We start from the raw sequence: 11,558 nt of genomic DNA on the forward strand, positions 1-11,558 counted from the left end.
TCTCACTGTCAGGATCCGCCCGTGGAGGTGAATTCGTGAGGGATTATATTCGCTGATTCTGTAGAGATGGATCTCAGCCGAGCAGGGACGGCAAGATCAGTATTCGAGATGTAACTGATTGGTCCTTAAGGACTACCTTATTCACCTTTGCTAGATTGGTTGGTAGTGTGACTCTTCATTTGGCCAACAGGTCCTATATGCAGTATGCTCTGGAATGCCTTGAACCAAAGGTATTCAATTGGTGTGATGCAGTACTTCTGGTTATAAAAGAACAAATCACCAAGGTAAAGAATGGAAGATCTAAGAACTTTGGTTATGGTTCTATTCTGATCACTTTCTCCTTGGAGAAGATCCCATTGATGCAGCCACAGTACATTTCGCTCGGACCGCCAGTATCGACGGAACCACGGATGCAGAGATGGGTCGATCTTATGGCTAGACATGCTGGTCAGTCGTAGATTTCATTCTCTGATGCCTTATTTGAGTGGTTTGACTGTCAGGAGATGGTCTTTGCTGAGTATCCATATGTTGGGATGGATTTCCGGGGTGACCCAGATTTGGTGTTGCCGCTTGGCGAGCAGTGGGGTGTTATAGGTAAAAGATCTGACCATATCTCTATTTATTGTTTTTATAATGCTCTTATGTCTTTTAAATTTTATCAAGACTAATCAAACTCATATATTTGTGTAGATATTGGACTAGTGTGACCAGCAATGCGCCCGAGGGTAGCAGCTACAGTTCCAGCAGGAGAGGCTGTAGGGAGGGCTGTCCTTTGCGATCTGGACGTAACCGAGACCCTTGCAGTATTGCAGGATCATATCGAGGGTCTCACCCTTGGTATCCAGGATGTGAGGACCGACGAGTTACCTCTGAGATTACAGTGCTATACTATTGGCATGCCGAGTCGATGGAATAGGCTCTTAAGTATGATCACACAGGCGGTGACTTTTTATCACCAGCACCATTAGTTTAGGGTACTTTTCTTCATTTTTTAGTTTTTGGGTCATGTGACCGATTTTGTCTTGGACACAGAACATTTTGACAAACTATAAACAGTTATATATATTTTTGATTTTCAGAGCTTTATTTTGGTTAAGTTATATGATCCTGATGCAAATGTTGATTGAAATGCTTTCTTTTATAAATGCTGCAAATGTCTATCTAACACATAATTTGCTAATGAATCAGTTAATGTGTTTAAGTTTCTAGAAATGTGTTGATATCAAATAGAATCAAACTGCCTTTCCAAAATCCTGACCCTTAGGAACATACGATAGATAGCTGGATTCCAAACAGAATATATGCTAGTAAGTTGTAGGATGACAAGTTGTGAGTCTAGCCTGACAAAAAGTTGGCGTATGCCACGTGCGATGGCATCAGAGAGAAGTTCTATCAATGCGCTATACTCAGCGATGTTGTTCGTTGATCGACCAATACATACTCCTCTGAAACTCACTAACTCACCGCTTCGATCAAAAATGGCCCAAGCCGCAGAAGATAGGTTCCGCGTACTACGACTAGCTCTGCCGGCATATCCAACGAATGATTCCAATAGGTTCGACATCTGCAAAAAATGCAAGAATGGATTACCTAACCAAAATGATCACTCTTGACCAAAACAAAAATGTAACAAAAGCATATAAAGAGGTTACTACACTTAGTCAAGCATAGTAACGCTTAAGGTACAACCCGTTTCGGGGTTGCGCCAGTGGAATTCCATCATAATCTACTAGCTCATAGGCTCCTTTAACTAACACTCGTTTAACAATGTAGGGACCCATCCACAAATATTGGAACTTACCTGCTCCGAATTTATCGTATTGCTGATCATAAAGTAAGACCAGGTCACCTTCTGAGAAGACACAGGGTTTGACATTTTTGTCGAACTGTGCCTTAAATTGTTTCTTATGGGCTTCGTTAGCCAAGGCATCATCACGACGGGTTTCATCCAATTGGATTAGTTCCAAGAAACGATCCTCTTCCTCTGAAGTTCCGAGGAGAAGGTCGATTGCGAGCTTGAGAGATGAAATCTCACATTGAATTGGTAAGACGGCTTCCAAGCCATACACCAGCTGAAAGGGTGTAAACCTGGTCGCATTTCTTACTGAGGTTCTGTATGCCCACAAGGCTTAGTACAAGATTAGGTGCCAACTCCGTTTGTGGACTCCAATCATCCTTTGCAGCATGTGCTTTAGGACTTTGTTGATGGCCTCAACTTGTCCGTTAGCTTGCGGATAATACAGAGTAGAATTATCGCGGGACAATCCTAGTTTGGCAACCAATTCGACCATCATGTGATTGCGAAAATACGATCCATGATCTGTGACTATAGCCTGTGGAACACCGAACCTAGAGACTACATGATTGAAAAAGAAAAGAGCAGCCGTTTCACCGCTGTTGTTTAATGTAGGCATTGCCTCGACCCATTTTGTAAAATAGTCAACTACGACTATGATATACCAATGCCCCCTGGCCGAGGTGGGGTTACATGTCATGAAATCTATGCCCCATTCGGCGAATGGCCCAACAACAACTACTGGTTGCAAAGGTGTAGGTGGTATTCTGGTTTTGCGGTCGAAGATTTGATAAGCATGGCAACTTCTTACTGTGGTTGTGCAATCTTTGAACATTATTGGCCAGAAGTAACCTGCTCATAAAATCTTTTGTGCTGTAGCATAACCGGATTGATGCCCCCCACACATGCCTGAATGACAATCATTCAGGACTTTTTCGGCCTCCTCATGGGTGAGGCACCTTCACAGAACTGTATCGATACCGTGACAGTAAAGCGTATCACCGACGATCATGTAGTCTTTTGCTTGGTATCGAGTACGTTGTTGTTCAGAGTGAGAGGTATTAGGCCTGTATGTTTGGGTTTGGAGATAGATGATTATATCTCCATACCACGGATCGCTTGATGATATCAGAAACAAATATTCATCCACGATTGTTTCTTTGGATGTTGAATCGTTGGACGACGATGGGAAGTCGCATAGTAACTCCGCGAAAACTAGAGATTTCTTTGATTTGGATTTTATGAATTCCAGATCAAACTCTTGCAAAATAGCTATCCATTTTGAATATTTTCCCCCAAGTAACTGACGCGACAGAATGTAAGTCATAGGGTTGCAATCTGATAAAATGGTAGTTTTGCGAAAGAGGATATAGTGTCGAAATCTCTATACTGCTTGAATAGCTGCAAGAGCCAGCTTTTCAACATAGGAGTACTTGCTTTCTGTATCATTTAAGTTTCGGCTTAAATAATAGACAGGATGTTCGATTCCATTTTCTTCTTGAACTAAAACCATTGCGATGGTTGTATCTGTTGCAGCTAGATACAAGTTAAAGTCCTTTTGATAATCAGGAGCGTACATTATTGATGCTTTTATTAGGGATTCCTTTAGAGCATCAAAGGAACCTTGTGCAACCTGATCCCAGTTGAAGGGTACTTCTTCTTTTAAAAGATGCGTATAACCTTTAGCAAGTTCGGCGTAATTTGAAATGAACCTCCTCAGAAAGTTTGCTTTCCCTTGGAGTTTCTGAATATGAAGAAAATTTGAAGGTGGAGGCATATCGATGATTACCTGAACCTTACATGGGTCGAGTCGAATTCCGCCCTTAGAAACCATGAAGCCAAGTAAATGAACAGAACTGACACAAAACACACACTTGTGTGGATTGAGTCATATCTTGTAGTGTCGGCAACGTAGAAATATAGCTCTCAAATGCCGCGGATGATCAGTCCGCTTTTGCAAATGAGTCGGAAGATTGTCGAGATATGGTTGAATGATGTTCTTGATGTCATGGAAGACATAATTCATAGCCCTCTGAAAGGTTTCCCCTGCGTTATTTAAACTGAAAGGTAATTTGCGGTACACGAATGTGCCCCACAGACATATAAATGCAGTCTTCGACTAGTCCTGTGGGCGGATATTTATTTGATTATACCCGGAAAATCCATCCATAAATGAAAAGATTTCGCATTTGGCGCATTCATCAATTATCTGGTCGATGAAGGGTGTAGGGTAGTTGTCCTTTGGACAAGCTTGATTTACATCCCTGTAATCAATGCACACTCTAATTATTCCTTGCTTTTTCATCACAGGAACAATATTTGATACCCAATCAGTTAGAGGAACCAGGTAAATGAAACCAGCATGTAAAATTTTTTCAACTTCTGCCTTGATGGTAGTGGCTTTCTTCGGGTGCACCTACCGAAGCCGTTGTCATACCGATTTGACATCTGGATATATCTTGATTTCGTGTTCAACTATGCTCGAGTCAATGTCTGGCATTTCTTCATATGACCATGCAAAGACATCTCTGAATTTGCGAAAGAGAGCGCAATATACTTCCAGTTGTGAAGAAGAACAAGATTTTCCGACATGAATATTCTCTACAACATTAGGTTTGATCGAGATATTTATGGTGATAGTTTCTTCAATATTGGATAGATTTCACTCGGAATCCACCGTATTTACAGTATTTGATAGAAAATAAAAAACTGAAGGATGATCAAGGTCGTTGGAATAATATTTGTTGTAATTCGGAAGATGGGAACGATGGTGGTAATCTTCCCATGGTGCCTCTCCTATCATCATTGACTGAATAATTCCTTCGTCTGTAAAATGTACACGTGACCAAGGATCTGAAGAGGTGCCATATTCCTTTGACCTATCTATCCAAACACTCGATGAGCGTTGATTTGGGTTTGCCGCCCAGGCTGAGAAAATTGATTGCTACAAAATCTCTATTGGGCTTGGAGGCAAAACCTGTTGATGATCCATGCTAATAAAATGTTCGGAAATCTTCTGAATGGAAGATATCATATTGTAGGTTCCTATTGTTGCCACTTTCGCCAGATTACTCGGAGGCGGTAGGGAAAAAGTACCCATCAAGGTAGGGTCTTTTAGTAGGCCTACTCCAACATTTTGAAGCGAATGAGAGCTTCCATGGATCATTGGAATGCTTCCTGTAACTTGTGAACTGTTGGGGAGAAAGGTTTGTTGATCAACAATCGTAATTCCTCCTTGGAAAGGAAATGCAATCTTTCTAAAGTAAGTTGATACAACAACAGCCATGGCATAAATCCAGGGCCTTCCTAGTAAGATATTGTAATCGAGGTTTCCATCGATAACTTAAACATCAATTTCTATTGTTTTGCCCCCAGTTCAACTTGTAAGTTACTTAAAATCCCATACGGGGTGTATGTTCATCCATCGAATGCTTTTAATGTCATTGATGATCTTGACAAGGGTGGTGATCCTAAAGTTTTCCAGCAACTCATTGACATAATGCATGTAGATGCCCCCTCATCAATGATTGTTCGATGAACAATTTTGTTGAGGGCTTTCACTTGGATGAGGAAAGCGAGTTGAGCTGGTAATTGAGGTTCAAATCCTTTATGATTAAGGGCCACAAGATTGGAATCCGTTGGGTCAATCCCACCTATTTTTGATAATAGAGCCTGCTTTTGGGAGGGGCAATTTTGCAATACTTCAAGTGTTGACATAGCGAACGACGATTGGGCTAGATCCTCTACTATATTATAATTCTGTGCTGCTCGGGCACGAGGATTAAATGTCGATTTGTGTACTACTCCCTTTGGCGGCTTTATTTTTAGATCAGGAATGATGGGTGGCACAACTTCGGTTGAAGTTGTTGTCGAACTACTAGGTTGATTTATAGCCTTGTTGTTCAACAGCTGTGGATTCCCGTAATTTTTGTTCCTTGTCGATATCAAAGCATCATTTTTCTGTTTCGAAATGGACAACATAAGCACTTGGGATGGGGAAGCATTGTCGCTAGCAACTAGATTGGTTTCTGGGTTTGGAAATAGGTCAGTCAATACCACTGAAGTTCTTGAACTCTTAAAGATTTTCTTAACTTCAGCTTTATATGGAAAATCTCTCGTCCAATGGTCCTCATCGCATATGAGACATGGTTGATTAGGTTTCTTTTGCCCAGAAGGGTTTGCAAAAGATTTTTCAGGGTGAATCATCCTGTTTCTTCTTTTTTCTTTTCCCTTTCTTCTTGCCCCTTGGCTGCTTCGGTTCTTTGCCTTTGTCGATGGACACGACATTAACCTCCAAGGCAAGAAGTTATTCATTTTCATTTTGACTAGAAACGTACGGGCTTTCTTAGATGTAGCCTTTACGGTTTTTGTGCTGGTAGTGCCTATCATGCCATCGTCGGCATGAGAATCTTTGTTTGATTTAGGAGGAGGAGGAACGGAAAACTTTGGTCTAGGAGCATTGGGAATTTTGTCATAGAGTGTGCCAGACTGAGTATAGATCAAGTCTAGATATTGCGCACGAGCAATGACTTGCTCTTCAGTGACAACCCCCCCCCCTTATCCACATCTTTTGTAATAGAAGGTAACAATGACTTAATAAACCATTCAACTAGCAGCTGATCACGAACATATGTTTTTACCATTCGGTGACGATGTCGCCACTCATGAATATGATCAGATATGTGAGTGGCTTTCATCTGCTTAAAATTGGTAAGAAGCTTCGTTCTTGTTTCGTACCTTATGGGTAACTGAAAATGGGTTAAAAAGGTCGTGGCAAGGGCGCTAAAGTTAGGGCGCTGAAGTTATCGAATGAAGCTCTAGGCAATTCGATGTACCATTTTGCTGCTAGACCAGTTAACGTTCGCTGAAAAAGGCAAAGCCTAATCAAATCATCATTGAGAGTGTTGGACGAACACTACAAATGAAAGGTCATCACATGATTCGATGGATCTTCACCTGGATTTCCATTGAATTTAGGAATATCTGACGGAAGTTTATGAGGAATTTCCGGCCACCAAGGCGCGTAAGCAATTGGATCATTTGTTAGTCGATTCATATTTAGTAATTCCAATGTTGCGACGAAAGGCAACTGTTGATTCAGGTTTGGCGAAGCATACATAGGATAAGATGGGATTGCCTGAGCAGTGGGTATTTTCATACCAGCATAATGCATTTGATGCTGATAACTTTGATAAGGTTGATGGTCATAACCATTATGATATGATTGATGGTGACCGTTTTGAATATATAGCTACCCATTACCCGCAAAGTTTTGTTGCTCAGGTCCTTGGTAAGCTTGTTGGAATTGCAGTTGTTGATATTGCACCAGCCATGGTTGTGAAGCTGTTTGCTGTTGTCCAATACTGGATGCTTGACCAAGATGAGGGGTGATAGTACCCGTTTGAGCCTGAGTCACGTCAGTTAAGGAGCCACTAATCGACGATTGTGGTTGAGTCGTTGAGACAAGAGGCTGTTGTATTAAAACCTGAGAGACTTGAGGTTGACATACAATAGGTAGCGCTTGTACTTGCGACATCGTTACAATAGCCGGTGTACTGGGAATATTCGACACAAGTAGATTTGGTTGCATTGAATATACAACTCTTGGCTGTTGAGGCAGTATTGGCACCCAACTACTGGATGCAATTCCAGCTTGACCTGAATTCTGTTGTAAACTCTCATATGGTTGTCCTCCTGGAGGGAACAATGAAAAGCCATACTACCCCCAATATGGCGGCAATCCAGTGTTCAAAGGAAAAATTGGTCCTTGTAGACTGGACTGCCCAAATTGATACTGTTGTGGAGGATCAATTTGCTGAGACTCAACATAAGAACTTCTAGATATTATTCCGGACGAACAAATGGGAACAGACCATACTGTCGAAACAATCCTTGGGTGGACTCCATCTAGCGTTTGAGAGCTAGTTGGGACAGATGGTATACCAACGAACATTGTCGGAGTAGTGGCAGGAGGTTCTGCTATTGCTGCATTGAGTGACAAAATCCTAGATGTCGATGGTTGTTCAGACATATTGAATCTATCCAAAAGACTTCCTAGCGATTCTACAGGAACTTGCGATGAAGGTTGACTATCTTTTGAATTAGAAGGATATAGGTGGATCCCAGTTCCAAAATGCAGTGGGGTATTGGATGGAATATCCTCCACATTCTCTTCTATTGCAATCAGTCCAGGTGGAAGAGGCAGACCGTCAGGTCCATAAAATATTTCTGGTGCCAAAGAAGGTACACACTCTACAACAACAGATGTTGGAGGGTTAACACCTTCCGAATCAGTTCTAGATGGAATTGGTTCAGGAATAGATGTGTTTACCATTATAGTACGATCAGTTATAGTGCCCTCTTATAACTGTGGAACTTCTTTTGTAGAGGCAGGGATACCAGAAATAGTTGGAGTAACTGGAGTTTCTGAGGATGTTGAAACACAAGTTTCAAAAAAACCAGGAGACTTTGACCCAGTTAAACGATATCGCTTGGCCCAGAATGGTTTTGTTTCTGGAGTCAAAGACGGTTGACTCGTTAGTCTCCGCGAACAACGGGGTTTTGATTGACTTTCTTCCATGATTTCGGATTACTTGATCAACTCAAAAGGGGAAAATGTTATTCCAAATTAAATGAATTTTATGACGCTTTGACACAACTTGCTTTTTCAATTTTCAAGAGTTGAGAAAAAGCTAAAGATGACTCTAGTCACCTTCGATTTTTAATGAGCCTGAAGTGAAAAGTGCTCAGATGGACCTTTTCTTTTAAGGAGTCTGAAAAGGAACGAAAGTGACTACTTTGGAAATCTAGACAGAGGGGATTACCAAACCAATCACAAAACTGCAGAATACTTTTTACGGTACAACAGTCAATCTTCCCGAATGCTGTGTTCAGTGCATTGCGATTGGTAGGGTGGCAGACATGACTTCCTGAGGATAAAGGATGTAGCCTATTGTGGTCTCCCAATATATACTCGATGGTACGTGGGAGCACAAGTCCGTACTGGCACTTGTCGTCTCAAAGAGGAGGAATCACCCAACCTATGATGAAAGCGATAGTTACCAGGCTTTACAACGCCGAAATACGTCTCTAGCCTAGACTTCTAAATGTTGTGCATTAGGTTCCAAAGCATTTTTATGTTCATTGAAGTTTATTTTACAGTTGATATTTCTTAAGAAGTTTGCCTTTAAGGTTCACCGCATGATGTAGATATACAATTCCTAAATATGCGATCTAAGATGATAAACAGTCGTTTACTTTTTTCTTGCAGTGAAAATCCTAGCTACTAAGGAAAGAGAAATGAAATTCTTTCAACATAGAGCAGAGAGCACACTAGATGCACTTTTCCTAAATCAACTTCAGCATGCAGTCTTAATGAAAATTCACATGCATGTATTATTTTTCAATTTCCTTAATGTGAGAATGACAAAAAGAAAACAAAGTATAGATTTGAACTATCTTCTTTCAAAGCGACAGTACTAGCAATTTTCTTTAAAAAAAAAATGAAAGTAAATCCAAGGTGACACTTTGAGATTTCTAATTTAAAATTTCTTTCGACACTTGAAATACTAATGATTCAAATCAAATACAATGGAAAAATTGTAATCGACTATCTAAAAGAGGAATGCTTTGTGACACTCTTTTTCTTGACTGGAAATAACACTTGCGACACTTTCAAATCAAAAGACGACAGTTCGATTAAGCTACTATTTGCAAAGGAGAACTGTAAATGATGAAAAATACATAAAAAACATTCACAATTCCTTCTGATGGAGGCTGAATAATGCAAAGGAAGATGGTTCCAACAGAGATATAATGATCATAGATAGCAAAATTACTGAATAAAGCTGAAGAAAATGAAGAAAAAACCAAAATCTGGAGGCAGATACAGTCTTAGTCAATCATCGCACCTGTAACACAGGAAAACAAGGATGCATCTCACCTGCAACACATGGGAGGTACAATGCATCCAGATTGCCAAGAAGAGACAGTGCGATGGTCCAGGGATGAGACTGCGCTTGGTTTTCACTCACAGTTTGCAACTAAGTTCAGGGATTTAGGCTGAGCTAATGATTGTCAGTAAACACAAAGTATAGGGGCTGATCTAATGAGGTTATTTGAGCTACCACTAGGGCACTTAGGATGTTTGCAAGCTAGATGTTCATTTCATAAACCAACCTGGAGATTGACTAAAGTAGCATTGATCTACTTTGCAGTTGCATAGCAAAAGTAGCTCGAAGGATAGTTAGCTTAACTTTAGGCTCTGTCTGTGGTTTATAAAGCAAACAACAGTAACAAGACAAACAAACTATTCGTTCCCAAGTGGATTCGACATTTTGTTATCAGGAAAACTAGTGTCCATTCATAGCTGCTAGTCCCACTAAGACGGGTAGCTATCTTAGAAACAAACAAACTAAAGTTGCTTGTGTTTTCCTTTATGAGAGATAGATAAGAGAGAAGAAGAGAGTACCAACCTCAGTCATTCACTAGTCTCCTGGCTTGTTTCCTCTCTCCTTTGGTAGAGCTTTCACCACTCCTTTCTCACTTCTCTCGCTTCAAAGAACACATGTAGAGTCAAAGCAGTAAAATACCATCAAAGCACAAAGATCTATAACCATAAACAATGTAGGATCAGATGTACATTAACCATATAAATGCATATACAAATACAAGATTTAGAGATATACAAGCATATGGAGGAAAACTCAAAGAGCTTTATTGATAGAAGTAGTAGAAGAGAGGATTACAACCAAGCTGTTTGTTCCAGCATCATCCTCCCAACATGAAAGCCCTCTTCACCTCATACAAAGCAAGATCACCCAATAATGTCTTCAAAGAGAAACCAACAACACTTCCTTGCAAATTACAAAATTCCAGCCCCTGGATCTCTTGGAAGAGGGATCCATATATAGATGTTTACAGGAGAGTGAACCTGCTTCTAGGATTTTGATTAGTGTCATTTCACTGATAGTTATTGGTTCCACTTGGGGATTTCAGATCTCTTACTCATCCCTTGGCGAATTCAAAGAGGCAAGTGTCATATGAGTAGTTTCTAAAACATTCTCTGGGTTTCCACCTAGTAAATTGCTTCTACCATTTGTCTACTCTCACACATCACACCCTACAGAAGGGATTTCCAGTATGCATCACACCCCCCATGTGTAATAGGTGAGATGCATCACACCCTATGCATGGAGCAGTCTGTATGGTCCAGTTTTGACTAGTTCTGAGTAGTTTTTCATGGAGAACTTCTAGGAGATGATGTAATCGGCTGACCTTGTTCCTCTAGGGTATGAAACAACACTTTTAGGGGTTTATAAGCCCTTGGTTTATGGACATATGTGATTGGGGTTGCAATGCCCAAATATGTCTATAACACCTCCTCCCACATCTACCCAAGCAACCAACCAGCTGGGGTAAACATGCGATGAGAGGCCACTATGATAAGACTCAACCTCCTAGGTAACCTTAAGGAAATAGAGTAAAAAAAACAAGACCTTACATAGCTTCCTTAGGTCTTCAGGACTCCCATGAGCTAATCCACCACTCCAGGTGCCCAACCCCTGAGTTAACCTAGCATTTCAATGAATTAAACCCAAAGTCGCTCCCATGACAAGGCATGCATGCGATTGGAACCCTATAGTCGCTCCCACAATGCCTGCAAGGGAGAGACTGCAGTCTTTTTCAGCTAGTTCTGTGCCAAAGATTGCAAGATTTAAGCCACTTTTTTAGGGCTAGTCTCCAAACCAATGCCTAGAACTTG

This window comes from Pinus tabuliformis, chromosome 9 (assembly GCF_031772625.1).
Source record: "Pinus tabuliformis cultivar Carrire ecotype Pingquan chromosome 9, CPIR1, whole genome shotgun sequence".
Lineage (NCBI taxonomy): Eukaryota > Viridiplantae > Streptophyta > Pinopsida > Pinales > Pinaceae > Pinus > Pinus tabuliformis.